Source organism: Anomalospiza imberbis, chromosome 3, assembly GCF_031753505.1.
Source record: "Anomalospiza imberbis isolate Cuckoo-Finch-1a 21T00152 chromosome 3, ASM3175350v1, whole genome shotgun sequence".
Classification (NCBI taxonomy): Eukaryota; Metazoa; Chordata; class Aves; order Passeriformes; family Viduidae; genus Anomalospiza; species Anomalospiza imberbis.
Window position 1 is genome coordinate 18,987,112 of NC_089683.1, and position 15,508 is coordinate 19,002,619.

A 15,508-nucleotide genomic window follows, 5' to 3' on the forward strand; every position below is an offset into this window, starting at 1 on the left:
TTCCCTGCTGTTGCTGAGCATGATGTGACATGTTGTGGAACATGTCTTTGGTTAGTTGGGTCATCTGCCTCCTAACCTGTTGTGGCAGACTGAGAAACCAAGGAAGCCTTGATGCTGCGGTGACACTACTCAGCAAAATCTGGAATATTTGTTTGTCACCAGTATCATTTTCATCAAAAATCTAAACTCCATATGAGCCACTATGATGAAAATGAATTCTGTCCTATCTGGACCCAGTACACTTATGTAGGAGATTCTTAGTACCAAGCAGGTGTGCTCTTTTGCTCTGGCCTTTCTCAATAAGGTGTTATTTCAAAATATACCTTATTTCCATTCTTGAAGATAAAAAAAAAATCTTCCTTTTAAGGATTCCTTTAAGATTTTGGTGGATACAGAGACCTCAGGATGCTTGTGGGAGGAAGGCTGGGATCTGTCTGTCGGTTTAAATGCATATTTTAAAATGACTTACATTTTGTTCTATCAGGAAGTGCTCATTCCTTCTCTTTCTACTGTTTTGCTACCAATACATCCATGCATGGGTGCTGCTCATTTCTCAATTCTGACGCTGTCACTTTTCTTTCTAACCAGCCTTCTGTGCTGGTGACTGCTGCTATAGCACTTTTGCTTTGGCTGGGTGGGCAAAGTGAATCCCAGTGAAGCAATTCATCAGTTATGAAACTCCCACCAGAAATTTTAATATCAGCACCTGTGATCGATGAAGAGAGTGTTCCAATCAATGTATGGAGCATTTTAACACATAATTTTCACAGTGTTAAACTGAACTTGTCACATAAATCCCCAACTTAGTATATGTATGTGGGGAGCCTAGCTGCCTTAAAGAAAAGCTAATGTATAATGCATATTTTATTCAGCATTACCATTCTTTCTCTCTATCTTTCAGAGTTTCTTTCCTTTGTCACTGCCCTGTCCTACACATATGTAATTTAGTGCCCTAATTTGGTCACAGCTCTTCCTATTTCATATATACCCATGCACATTTATGTACATGTCAGTGTAATACACGCCTAAGCCATCTGGTATCTTTCCTTGCAAATGTTCACACAGAAAATTGACTGTGAGTAAGGTTCTGAACCTGCCTGTCCAAATGGTCCATATTTGTTTGATTTTTCTAGCAAATGCATAGATCCTATTAGTGAGACTGATCCAACATATTTCCATGTGTCAGCTGTACCTGCTGCAAGTGTCATTCTGTTCAGTGATAACAGGACTTGCATCCTAAAATAGAGAGAAAACAAGAACATCAGGTCCTTTTGAGGATCTGAATTGCTTTTTCTACCATCTGCTGACCAATGCTTTGAAAGAAAGAAAGTCTGTGTCTGGATTGACACCTTCCTTCTTTCTAAGCCAGTAAAAGATTGGCCTGTTAAAGAGCCAAGACATGCCATGTTTGCAAGAGAAGCTTATTAGAACGTAAAATGTGACTGGTATAATATTTTTGCAACTCATTGCAGTACACAGAAGTTGATACAGGTATTCTTTTAGTGTATTTGTTACATTTAATTTTTCTTTGAAATGGCTTAATTTAACTGTGCAATAAAACTATTTTGTTTTTATTTTACTGTGATACAGAAATTGCAGAACAAGTTACTGAATGGGAGAAAAAGATGTGAAGAGAAGTGATGCTTGACTTCCTTCTTTTATTGTTACATATACTTTGGAAAGACCTTTTAGATCTTGCTGTTTGAATATTTTTTTCATTAGTAGGTACATAGCCAATTGTAGGAGTTAGAAGATACAATGCAGGACCCAGTTAAATTATCACTATGAGGTGTAGAAATTATTGCATTGCTAGGAGTGTTTGGGGTGAAGCAGTTCCTTTCTCTGAAGCATCTGATGTTTGCTAAAGAGTAGTACAATTTTAGATGGATCAGTTATCTATTCTAGAAGTGTTTATAGAATAAAGAAAATAAAAATTTTCCCTGATATTCAAATTTGGATATTCTGCATTTCATATATGTAGCTATACATTGACACATCATCTATTGCTTTTTCATGCACAGTTCATTGCACCTGAAATCAACCATTATTAAATTCCATTTTATATTATCCAATAGGGCATCATCAATCATCCAGAGAAAGGTAATCTTATATGTTAGTCCAATAACATCTCTCTTGCATAACACATTAATTTTAATTGTAAGCATTTCATTAAAGCAATATTTACTTGGTGTTAATTCCCCTGTATTCAGTATAACACTGACACAATGAGCTCTTTTTTTAACTGCATGGAATTTCTCCTCTGTTCTAACCTTAAATACATCCAGCTGTATTGAATTACTGTGGAATTCTGCCTAGAGCCTGTAGTCATTGCATACCTAACCTCATAGACAAAGGTCTAGTGCTGAATCAGCTCACCTTTGTGGTTTCACAGTCCCAGTATGCACTTGATACTGGGACAGACCATGGCTGTTTTTCACTTCTGCTGGCTTATGAAACATTCTATTGCTTCAACTGGAGCACAGCCACAGCACTATTGCTGTGTGAAATTTTGCTGTTCGTGTTACAGAGACCAATTTTGGAGGCAGTCACACAGTCACCACTGAAAAATCTTCCTCTGGGGGCTTTGTGGGTCTCTTATTGTTTAGGCAGGTTGGAGCTCAGGAAGAAATCATTTCACTGATCTCAGAGTGACCATGCTAAGAGGTGAGCTAAGCAGCTATCTCTGCCTCTGCAATCTGCTGTACCATACTTGTTGTTTTCTTTGCCATTTGTGACACAAAATGCCTGATGATAGCTGAGCCAATGTGTATCTACTGATCAGCAAGGACAGCTGTAGCAAAATTAGTGGAAGGGATTTGTCTTTTTACAACTTAGTGCTGGACTATTTGAATTCACTTCTGTTTCTTCCCTTGTACCTTGGATATCATGTGCACAGAATTTGCAGTTTCCCTGTAACTGTATTGGACAGGAGAAGGAAATGGTTGTGTGCATGTGCCCTGTTCTTGTAGAACAGACACACTAGACCTATGCGGTGTGCCAGTGTGTCATGATGCTGCAATGGTGTGCATCTCATGACCCAGAAAGATCATAACTGTGTTAGCATGACTGAGCAAAGGCTAATTACCCCTTCCTTTGATTACTGTTAGTCTGACTGCCCTAAAGTGCCTGTGATTACTGTACCACCTTTTGTGCCAAAGCTGGCTCATCTGATGCTGTCTGGGAGGAGGGAGTTGGGGACTTCTTGCAGCGATTTATTGCACAGTGTGGGCATATGCTTGTCTTCACGCACATTTTATTCTCTTCCACTAGAGGGAAAGACATCCTTAAAAAATGTTTCTAACAATGTTCCCTTGTATTCTTACCTCTCAGCCATATCTATCTGCCATAATCTGTCAGCCTCCTATGCTTAGTACTGCCTTTCTTATCTGCCTGAGAGGCCTTTCATCCCACTTCCGCTTATATCTTCTCCTTGCCAAGTACATAGGCTGGTCCTTCTAGCTACTGGTACTAGACCCTTTCTTCAGTTGCATCATTGACTGTGCCTGGCTCTACTTGTGTACCTCTGGAGAAGGTGGCTACTGAGCATTTTGACATTTCACGCCATTTATTTCTTGCCATAACTCCATCACCTTTGTCTTTTCATCTGGTTTACGTTTAATTTCTTTTGCTAAAGACACGAGAGGAAAGGTGATAAGCACTGAGGGCATGAGGGGTAGAGTCACAGCACTGACCTCCCACCTGTTCCTCTGCTGTGAGAGAGGTGAAAATGAAGAGAGAAAATAGTTTGGGCTGATTGCCTGCAGAAGCAGGTGACACCGGCTGCGTTGCAAGGGAGCCAGAGAGCAGGGCAAAAAGCCAGAGCCTAAGTGTAAATGCTAGAGTTTAGGCAAACCTTCATGCATGGACTCATCAAAACCCCAATCAAATTAACATAAAATGTGTATATATGTTCATGCTATGAGAGTCACATACTCCATAATTCCCCTCATCATGCATTGAAACCCTTGAATTTCTTCTATTCTCCCTGTCCCCCAACCTATTCTCACCTTCCTCTTGTACCTTAAGGCATTTTGTCTGCAGTTTCACTGGCCTGTGTACTCTATGGGTACTTCTAGTCTGTTTAGAAATTCACAGGAAATGAGCTCAGAATTACTGTGTGGCCATCCCTTATCCAGTCTGTAGAAAAAAATGTGATGTTTTTAGATAATCATAGTAAAGCAACACTTAAAAATAACATGTATTGGAATGTGTGAATGACTGTTCATTGAGCATATTTTGACTAACAGAAAATGGTTTTTTCATGTAGATTTTACAAAGAAATATACTAAAAATGTTGAAGACAATAATTAATACTTCAGCTACTAGTGTCTAATTAATCTGACATCATTACTCTTGGAGGCTCCATTTGCTGTTCTTTATCATCATCATTTATTGTAGAATAGAAAGGTTATAGGCATGTGATAGGTGAAGACAGATATAAAAACTTATTATTAATCTTATTTATAAAATGAGAAAAACAAAGCATGTTTAGCTTTTCATCAAAGCATAGCTTGAATATTTAAGGGAATTTTCAGAAGTATATTTCCAAGAAAGCTGGAGATGCAATGAAAATGTGCCTGCCTTCTGCATGGCTCATTGCTTTTTCACAGGAAAATTCCACATCACCCTTAGCCCGTGAGTGCACAGATGTATCTTAAAATGAATAAATTTTGTCTGCTATTGAACTAAGGACAAACAGCCGTGGCACAAAAGTCCAGAATAGCCACAGCAGTGATATCACCTGCTGCCACCATGAAACAAGACATCACCCCTTCCGCTCCTTTCAGTCCCTTCTCTGCTCTGAAATGATTTTGTCTTACATTCTGTGCTTTAAGTCTGGAGAAATTTAGTTCATTTCTCTCATGTCTCAGTCTTTCTTGTAGGCCCCCTTTAGGTACTGGAAGGCCACCCTGAAGCTTTTTCTTCTCCAGGCCCAACCACCCCAACTCTCTCAGCTTGGAAAGAGATATAATAGGAGAGATATTCCAGCTCTCTAATCATTTCAGGATAGAATTAGACCATGTTTAGCCTTTAATCCAGATAATTAAGGGTGCTGGTGAGCACTTAGTTTTGGGAAATTGTTGTGGATAAAGGAGCACCAGAATGTGGCAAACCTGGTGAACCTTAGGTGGGAATTGCAGATGCTCTTTTATAGCAGCATGTAGCTGCAAGTATGTAACTATTTCCCAGGACATCTATATGTATGAGGGCTGAGAGACTCTCTCAATTTCATTTTGTTATTCTTCAGTGGCAACTTCAAGGTAAACCACTTCTAATTCAGCAACTTTATATTTATGTCAGCCTAACTGTGTGGAAAGAAACGTTCTCCATCTCTAAAATATACTTGTGCCCCTCAGGTAAGACGTGACATTGTTTTTCAGCACTGAAGCAATTTAAGGGAGTATTTGTGCATAGCTGTTCCTGGCTACTTATTTCTGCCCCTGTGCTCCCGTTTGTCATCCCCTTAGTTATGGTAATAGAGGTAAGTGGTGCTTATCTGAAAACCAAATCCACCAAAAGAGGAATAGTTTCAGTGACTGGGTTTACAGCCTAGCAACATAAATTGCTATTTTTCAAAATGCCTTACAGGCATAGAAATGAGAAGTTAGATAAGGAAATGGGCTTCTTAAACCTGTTTTACTGCTAATTATTCAGGAAAAGATCCTGACCTTCCTGTCCCAGTCTTTTCTAGTTTCAGAGGTGCTGTGTCCTGATCATGTGCAGTTATGACAAGCCCCAAAGTTAAACAAAGTTTAATAGGTTTGACTGAACCATCAGTAAATCATTAATCCATTCTCAAGTAAAATGTTAGCAAGGCACCACTATTGGTCAGAAGATGCTCAAAGTTCAGTATGATTCAGTATGACACACTGAATAATGTGTTTCATGTGAATGTGCAAATTGGTAACCACATTTCATACAGACACAAGTAAGCTAACTTGCTACCTCTTGTTGATTCTTGCTTGAGAATGGCTTAGCAGTAACTGAAACACTTTGAGAAGATAATATGTTTAGCCTGTTTTTTAAGTTCTTAGAAAATATTGTTGACAATGGTTACTTGGAATTGCTTTGTTCTCTTATGACCTATAGGAAGAAAATGTACACCTGGATGAATGACTGTGCAAATGCAGTGATACTGAGGCACAGTTCTGCTTTGTTCCCCAGAGGAGGCTGTGTCTCCAAAAGTTTGGTGCACCAGCCTACAGCTCAGGCTATGCTTTGTTCATCTTTTGATAGAGAAGTTAGATACTTTTCTAGGCCCTGTGATCAATTGCTATTGACATTAGATACTTCTTGTATCCTTCCTCAAAGAGAATGTAATGGGGGAGGCTTGTCCTCTTTTTGGCAATTCTTTAATCACCATCTCTTTTTCTTTCTCTTCTCTTAATCTGAAAGTTTTTGTTTGCTTCTTAATAGACTATATCATTTGGAAAGGATCTAATAATTTGCTGTTTCCTGCCATGTGGCTGACAAACTTAATAAGGAGCAGGAGATACCGCTCTTTGCAGTCTCTCTGCTGGGCTTAGCACATTGTTCTGTATACTCCAAGACTTCCCCTTGAAAAGTAGTCCAAACACTTTTCAAACACCTTAAACATTGTGTCTCTCTGATCAGAAAAAAAGAGTGTGCCAAGCCCAGCAGTGAGCCTGATACAATTGCAGTGAAATCAGCAAATACAATATCAAAGATTTGTTGCCAAGTAAGAGAGCCTTACTCAAACTGGCTAAAGTTTTTTGGTATTTCTCCCCTTATCTGAGGAAGTTTAAGGACTATGCTGGTTCTGTTTTCAACAGTTCATTAGCAAAAAGCATTTATGTGTCCATATCTAGAATTACATGAATCTTAGATATAATAGCAAATAAGGAAGAACCACATGACCCTGTACTTTTCATATGAAAAGGCAAAAGAATTGGCAGGAATCCTCAACATCCAAATAGAGGCATGGTGTTGCTACACTGTAAGTTCTCTACAAATGGTCTGTCATTTGTGAAAGAAAGCTTGCTGAGCAGTCAATAGGTCTTTGGATATTAGTATTAATAGAATTTTAAAAACACACTTTTTTTTTCTTTTTTTTTTTTTTTTTTAATTCACCATCTGTGTAGTGAAGTCAATAGTAGAAAAATCAGGCTCTGCTTTAAATAGCTATGACTTGCTCAATTAATTAGTTTCAGAACATTATACAGTACCTGTATTTGTATCCTGGGCAGCTTCAAAATTGTATAAAACCTTATTCTTGCAAAGTTTTTTTGTATCAACTACAGCAGTAGTTTATATGTGCTCTTTTGAGGTGCAGTTGTGGCTGATTTTTGGCTCCAGTGTTGTGTGTAGTATTGTATTCTTTGTATTTTTGTTCCTGGGATGACTGCCTCATGTATCAGCTGTTCAGACATCCAGCACCATGGTGTGAGTTGGATAGCCTAGTTATTTTTCCCTTGTGTTGGGATTCCCACTCATTTCCATGGAAACCTGAAAAGCTGGAGGAATAAAGCGCAGAAGCGATTGCTGTGTTACAATATGTGCAGCTTGTGCCTGGGAGTGCCAGTGTAGTTGTAGGTCTGGCTGGGCTTCCAGTCTAAAACCTGTAAAAGGGTTTAAGTTGTAGATTTATTCCTTATTCAAACCTGTTTTATTTTCCTCATGAAGGAATGTGTTATAAACACACGTTCTTACATACATGTTTTTTTAATATTAATAGAATGGGCACACATGCACATCAGTGCATACTTCAATACATATGTATGTGTGCATACATTCATACATATACATACACAGACACACATGCACGCATGTCTCAGACAAAAACACATTCAGAAACAGAGGTATTAAAGTCTTTAAGAGCTGTAAGAAACTTATCCAGCTTATCCACACAGTTATTTTAATGGCTGTCACTTTGAAGGCTTTTCTTAAAAACAAACAAAAACTTGAATAGATTGACAAGGAAAGACACATGAATAGGACTAAATACATTTTTTAGTGAAATAACCTAAAATATGTGTACCTCCTTCATAAAAAGTCAGAGATTTAACCATTTCATTTTGCTCCTGAGCAGCTGGTTCACATCAAATTCTATGAGTGAGTGCAGAGACAATCAGAAGAGGTAACAAAATGGATGATGAAAAATAATTTAGAAAATAAATGAACATGAAGTTACAGATCAACATACAAGCTTGATTAGGGCAACAATCCTGAATGTTACTTTCTCTGTGTTTTCTCTGTGTTGCTTTTCAAATCTCACTAAAACCACTAGGTAAAATATGAAATTGGTTCTTTGGCTTTCTGCAACCTATACTACCAGTTTTTACTCCTTCCCTTTATGTTGCAGCAGGAATATCTGACTGCACTTTGAAATCATCTGTACTATGGCATGCTGCTATTTTTGTCAGCCACAGAGACACAGAAACTGGAATACTATGACTTAATGTGAAAATTTAATTTGGAGATACCAACTGTGATTAAAAGACAGTTCCCCCTTCAGATTGGTTATGCTCCAATTCACAACAGGGTGTGATGCATGAAATCAAAAAAGAAGAAAGAACAACAGAGATAGTAGTCTCTAAAACTGCTGTTATAAAAGCTATCTGTTGATGTCCTCAGTGATTTCACATAATGAGGTATGAAAAAAACTTCTGAAAATATGGATTAAATAAAAATATCTTAGTCTACATCTAAACTCCTGTACCTTTAATTTCCTACTGCCTCGTTTTCAGCTCTTGGAGCCATCTCAGCAGTAGCAAACACAAGGTTCTAGGACTTAGATGGAGTTTAAGGTTTGTGACTGCATACTGTAGGTAGTCAGCAAATTCCAGAACCATACTATTGTAGATCAGCTCTGGAGAACTTTGAAAGAGGGGATTGGAGATTTTATAGGAAGGCTCTTCATCAGTGTCTTAAGCATGAAAAAAACCTCTCAGAAAAATGGTAGTTAATAATATTAAATTATTTTCTGAATGATGCTATTTGTAGCATCAATTGCACATAAATGTAATTTTCCATTTGAAAAAATAATCTTGTAGGTGTTTTGGTTGCAAAGAAAAGCTTGAGTACTTTAACATAAAGTGCTGATAGCCAGAAAGCAAAACAGAGGAATAGAAACTCAGGTATTTAAAATCTCGTAGTGCTAAAAGCAGTCATTGGAGGGAGCTGAAACATGCTTTCTGAAGCTTGGGAATGGAAGTGCTGGTGGTGGAAATTAATGTCAGGTTCTAGAGATATTTCCTGTAGATTTCAATCCTTTAGGCACTGGAAGGTGCTTTGAGGTCTCCCTAGAGCGGCCTTTTCTCCAGGCTGAACAGCCCCAGCTCTCTCCGCCCCTCTTCTTAGGAGAGTTTCTCCAGTCCTCCGATCATCTTCATGGCCCTCCTCTGGATTTCCTTCAACTGATCCACGTACTTGTTTTGGGGACCCCAGAAATGCTCAAACTCTAATCTAGAGTTTTGCTTTTTTTTTTTTTTTTTTTTTTTGGTTTTCTTCTCTGTTTGCATGAGAACAGTTGGATGTTTTCAAGTAAAGTACATAATGGGTATGCATTCCCTACCTTTACTCACTGGGGCTAGGGAGTTGTTAGGCTAAGTATTCCTGCTGGGCTTTGAGAACATGAGTGTACATGCACATTAGTTGTATTGCTTGTAGTGTTACAGTGCATATGGACTGCAATCACAATCCAGAACTTTATTTTGCCAAATGCTGTACAAACATATGCCCTGCCCAGAAGACTTACAGTATAAACAGATAAATATGTTTCAGATTTATGTCAGTGGGACATGACATGAGCTCAAGGATCTGCATATTATATTTCATAATAGGCCAGTGTGGTTCTAATATACAGAGCAAGCATGCATGACTTTCAGCACACTGATGTGGTCTATCTATTTATTTTATTGGGTAGAGAAATATTTTCAGATATTTTAACTCTTTCATTTGTACATCTATTTACCACATCTAAGTTTGCATGCAAGTTTAGTTCCAGTTCTCTGTGTATGTAATACTGGTATGTGATACCTGCATCATGTATCAACTCTTTAGGATGTACAGTTCAGAGGAATGATCTTGCATTATACCTTTAAAATATGTGGTGATAATTATTTTGATAAATGTTCAAACAATTTAAATCTTTTTTTTTTTATTCTGAAGGTCTTCTGTAGACATGCCAGCCGTTGGTTTATGCAAGAAGTTTTCAAAACTTTGTAAAAATCTCAATAATTAGAAGCACTGAGTCTTTTTGCTGTTACAAATTTTATAAAGACAGATTCCCATCCTGTTGCTGGCACTGTTCCTTTCTCATAGGTGGTAAGAACAGGCAGAACTTTGGACTTCCTGTTTCAATGTCTTTGGGAACCAGAATGCTTTTTCTGCATAAATGGCTTTCTTTGCATTTGCCAAGAAAGATTCTCTCACCCAGACAGAATAATAACTATATTAAAAGTATATTGTCTCCTCAGAAATACTGCCTCAGATCCTACATTTCATGTTAATGTGAAATTTGGGAAGAAAAGATGCCTGAGAAGTGGGGAAGCACCTGCACTTTACAACATTGTCTTTTTCTTGCATCAGATCAACTCTTTCAGAATGTATGTAAAATAATGCACATACCTACTTCCATAAATCTTCTTGAGTTTATCTCTGTTACTCAAGGATGAAAGGGACCTCTTTTTATGCAGAATTCACTTCAGTCCTTTCACCTAGTTGTCAAAACAGAACCTAATGATACAGTTTCCCATCTTTACAACATGAATCAAGGAGATAAAATCTTTGCACCATTGGTCCTGTGTGGCTGGTGGTATAATAGGAGAGTGTGTCACAAAACTGACATTAAGGATGCAGAGATGTAACTTTGAAAGTCTTAGTTTTCATTCTTTTATCCTCATGACATACAAACATGAACAGAGTTAATCAGATTCTTCCTCACTGTTATTTGAGTAACTGTATTAACTTAAGTAAGAAAGCGAAGTTTTAACTGAGGGCAGAATACGGATTGTTCTACCAATTTGGTCTTGTTTGACCACTTTGAATTATTTATCAACAGTTCTTTCTAGATCTTGAAACCAGTACTGACAGCATCAGAATCTGAAGCAGGAAATCTCTTTTGTGCCTTGTTAAGAATAAATGTGCTTTTCAATTTGCTTTAAAAAATTTCCATATTTATAATAATAGAATTTACAGGTGCTTTGATGTCAGAGTGACAACAAGAAATCAAATAAATTTGAAAAACATAATAAATATATATTAATAAATTAAAATAAAATCACTTTCTGGCTGTCCTTTCATTCCAGGAGTTAAAGGGGCACTCTTTATGCCAGCCTAATTGCATTCTAAAACTCATGCAATCATCCAAATTGCTAACTGTGCTGGTAATAACAGGCCTACTTTAATGTAGCACTTTTTCAGGCCTTGCATGGGCCACTAGATCACAGTGCAATAGTTATCACTACACATGTTGTCATCTCTGTCCTAGGAAGATACCTGGGGTTTACAGTACACTATGCTACAAAATCCTGTCCATTTGGGATGTGTTTCTTCTTTCCTTTTTTCCCTTTTTATTTTCTTTTATCCCAGAAATTGCTATAAACAAGTTTTAAGCAGAAAATTACCAGTTAGTATTCATTATTCTTGTGGTCTCTTCTTTTTGTTTTGAGTATTGTGTTTTATAATTTTAGTGTTAAAACTATTCAAGTTATTGAACAACTGAAGTAGGTACTCTTGTTTTATACAAAAACTGCAATAATCTGTGATCCTGTGTAATTTATGCTAATTATGTTAGAAGGGCCATGATTGATATTTTGCTTGCCTGTCTTACTAATTTATCAGTTAATTGTTGCACTTCTAATAGCTGTAAGCCATTTATGACATACCCTTTGAAAAGCATATTTGCCTGTACACTAATAGCAACAAACACTTCTGATACCATAGAGTTCTGAAATAGTATTCTTGCCATTGCTGTGTTTAGACAACACCTAAAACCACAAAGGAGGTTTCATTGTTGTGGAGTAGTGAATGGGGAAGAAGGGATGCTAATCTCTTCACTTACTAGTGACAGCAATTAGCTAGTTTCAACAGACTCAGATTTTTTTTAAACTATCCCGTTTTCAGTGTGCAGACTGTTAGTTTACTAAACTGCAAGACCTACATAGTTCTCTTTTGCAATTAAAAAGAAGATATAATTAATAAATGCACTTTTCTGTATCTGAAATACTTGTCTTTTGCATGGTACATATCCACTACAGTTAGGTTATGTTTAATTGTCTTAAATCAAAACCATAAACACACGTTCCATCCTTTTAATAATATTTATTTCATGCAGTGCTTTGGTCTGTTTTGTTCAAAAATGGTTATAGGTGTCTTCAATAATTGTTAGTCTGATGCAGTGCCAGTGAAAACACTACTGTTTTTTACACTGGAAGCAATACTGGATCAACAAACCTTAGCATGTGTATTAGTTTTGATATATTTTTGAGTTTGGGATACCAGAAATGAGATTTTAAAATATGTTATTCTAATTTTTTAAGAACACAAATTGCATATGTGTATGTTGTGGCATACTTATACTCACTAATATCAGTTTGTGGATGTAGTAGTTACTGGCTTATAGAAAAGCTTCTTGTGGGCATTTTATATAGTAAAATATCTGTGTATGCTTCTCAGTATGGCAGTACTAAATGTGTTTAAATTGCTTGTTCTATTTTCTCCTTGTATTCAGAAAAATATGTATTTTTATACATTCCTTATTTAAAGGGTGAATAAGTGAAAGATAAACCAACAGTCTCCTCAGTTCATTACAGACTTAGATAACGTAGGTAAGTTTGAGCGGGTGAAACCTGATCCAGTTTGAAAAAAATTCACAAGATGCACATGCCAACACTGAATTTTTACTTCAGAAACCCCTCGTTGAGGGAGGGCAGGGTAAGCCTGTGGCAGATTTGGAAGTGAAATTTGCTAAGCAAAGTATGAAAGCTGAAGCCTTTCCTTTGCCCTCTTATTTTCCATAATGATCTTTTGGTTTACAGCTTTTAAGAGCTGTAACTCTTACAACTCTGCTTCTGGCTGAACTGTGGGAACAAGTCAGTGACTTTTATCTTTCTGCAGAGCTGTGTGTTTTTTTCCAAGCAGTTTGCCCGGCACAGCTCTGGGAGGTTGTTCCCCATCAGAGGGCCTTTAGGCCTGACCTAAATGTGGGAGATTCAAAGCAACAAAGAGGTTGAAACACAGCATGATCGTGATTACAGTCATTAGGACATTCAAAGATAAAGCTGAAACTCTAAAGAGTTACGACCACTTTGACCTGAATTTCAGTGAATGTACTCTGGCTTTTTGTGGTCTGGTGTTATTTCTGCACATGGTGATAGGTAGCACGCTGCATACTCCTCAGTATTGGTGCAGGCCCCATATTTGGCTTATTCTTTAGTCTCTTAGGATTTTAATAAAAATTCAAAGATGTGCAGTGCAAATACATTCAATGAGAGTTACAGAAAAGACTCCTACAGCCCTTCCTTGGTAGGTACTTTCAGCTAATAAAATTGGTGCTTCAATAAACATAGATGCAAAAATATTAGAAATAGAAAATAGGAATATGGAAACCTTCATTAGGCTGCTATGCCCAAAAGACCATTGTATATACTTTTAAGATGTATATTAAGTAAAGGTGTTTCTTGGTTTTGGTGCTTGTCCAGAACATAGGCTTCCATGAAATTAGGCTTTGATGTTAAATCCTAGGAGTTAAATGTAAACCTGTCTTTTGGAGCACTTTATACCTCAGGACTTGCACATGAACAGTGTGTGCAAGAGCAAGGTACACTCGTGGGCCAAGGGCTGAAGCAGACTGTTCTATAGAGACTGTAACCTGCCTTACGTGCCTTGCCTAACCTAGTGGGTTTTAAGCCTAGCAGTGGAAGTGTAGAACATGTTGTGTTACTTGTGACCACCATGTCTGTGAAATCTAACTCTCTGTATTTCAGTAAGTCTTATTGGCTTCCTGGTTTCTAAAAATTAAATACATTATTACATTTCTTCTTTTAAAGCAGTGTTCTTACAATTTTCTTCCATAATACTGTGAAAAATCTAGGTCTGCCATAAGCTCAATTATTTTTCTGTCTTTGTTGTCGTACAAAATATAACAAATTGCCTCATTTCAAATTTAGAATTAGAAAAATAACCTTTCTTATGCCTTATATCTGTCATTTTTGAACACATCGTGTTTGGGAACAAGATTTTAGAGGAAAACAAATCATTCCAGATTCAACAACTTGAAGAGAAGCAAGGCTGCTGCTGATCCCTGTCCCTGAGTTCCACCAGGAGCAAGGCTGAAGATTCATTTAGAGCAAGCACACAAAGCACTACACGTGCATATACATAAATACGTGCTTGCATAGCTGCTCACACAGATTCTAGAGAGACACTCAGAGGACTCATGTGAACACAAACATATGCACACATCCACACACCCATCCAGACTGAAGGAGCAAGAAGCCACATCTTTTATATCATTCCAAATGCAACTAAGACTTTTGGATAAAAAATACTATAATGTCTTGATTTTTATGGATGTAACCTCATGCTAGAATTTCTAGAATAAATTCAGTGAATTTGGTGCAAATTTTGGTCAGAATCACCAAGAATACAGAAAATAATCTTCAAGAAATTTCATTTTATGAAGTTACTAAAGGTTTAAGTTGCTTATCACTCCCACTTGAAAGTAGCATCTTCTAATAGAAATATACTTCTTCTATTCATGACAAGGAAATTAAAGTTCTGTTAAGAACAAATTATTTCTCTCTATTTTTTGTTTGATTCTTACTATAAATTTAACATTCAGCTTTAATCTGTGCTGCTTCTTAGTGCTTTGCTGACTGTGCTGGAGAAATATGTAGGCCTATTTTTCCTTCTGTTATATTTAATTTCTTATTAGGAGGCCTTTGAATCAGAGACTGCTTTCTTTCAATGTCTGCATCTAATGCAAGGAAATGTGAATTCTTGTTTAAGCCTATCTGTATAACCAAAAAATGAGTTGTAACACGAACTTGAAAACCTTTAAGACAGTTATTTTTTCTTCTCGTTAAAAATGCATAAGTATTTTTCAGTCAGAAATGCTTATAAATGGGGGGGGGATGAACATGGCATAAAGCTCCTGAGACTTCAGTATTGGAAGGTCCTGTCAGCATATGCCGACATTCACCACCCTGACCCTTCACAGGTCAAGTGGCATGGCATAGGACCACCGTCAATGACTGGTTAAAGAATGGTGCAATTTGAGTTGCTCAGCTGTATGGACATATTCTGAATGTGTTTTTCCCAATGGAAATTCTGGTTCATGTCCCAAAGCCTATTCCCTGAGCATATCCAAAGTGTCTTTATGGAGCCAGTCTGATGAGAGGATACCTGCTCCTAAGAAAGAAGTGCTAAAGATCCACTGCTATTTCTTCTTACCCTTCTTTTCCATACTACTTTCTCATTTCTCATATATAAGATAAAAGGAGGTAATAAGAGAAAGATACTCAAATGATGTGTGTGCACTTTG

At 37.2% G+C, this 15,508-nt stretch overlaps 1 protein-coding gene and 1 long non-coding RNA gene across 20 annotated transcripts in view; one reads left to right on the forward strand and one right to left on the reverse strand.

Moving 5' to 3' along the window:
- MYT1L (myelin transcription factor 1 like) overlaps positions 1 to 15,508 on the forward strand; it is a 316,920-nt gene that overhangs the window by 160,738 nt on the left and 140,674 nt on the right. The gene's annotated exons all lie outside the window — the stretch shown is intronic.
- Positions 1,085 to 6,135, reverse strand: LOC137470344 (uncharacterized). The gene is made up of 3 exons (XR_010997010.1): positions 5,947 to 6,135; positions 4,008 to 4,137; positions 1,085 to 1,236 (listed from the first exon to the last, which is right to left on the reverse strand). It is a non-coding gene; the product is annotated as an uncharacterized lncRNA (long non-coding RNA).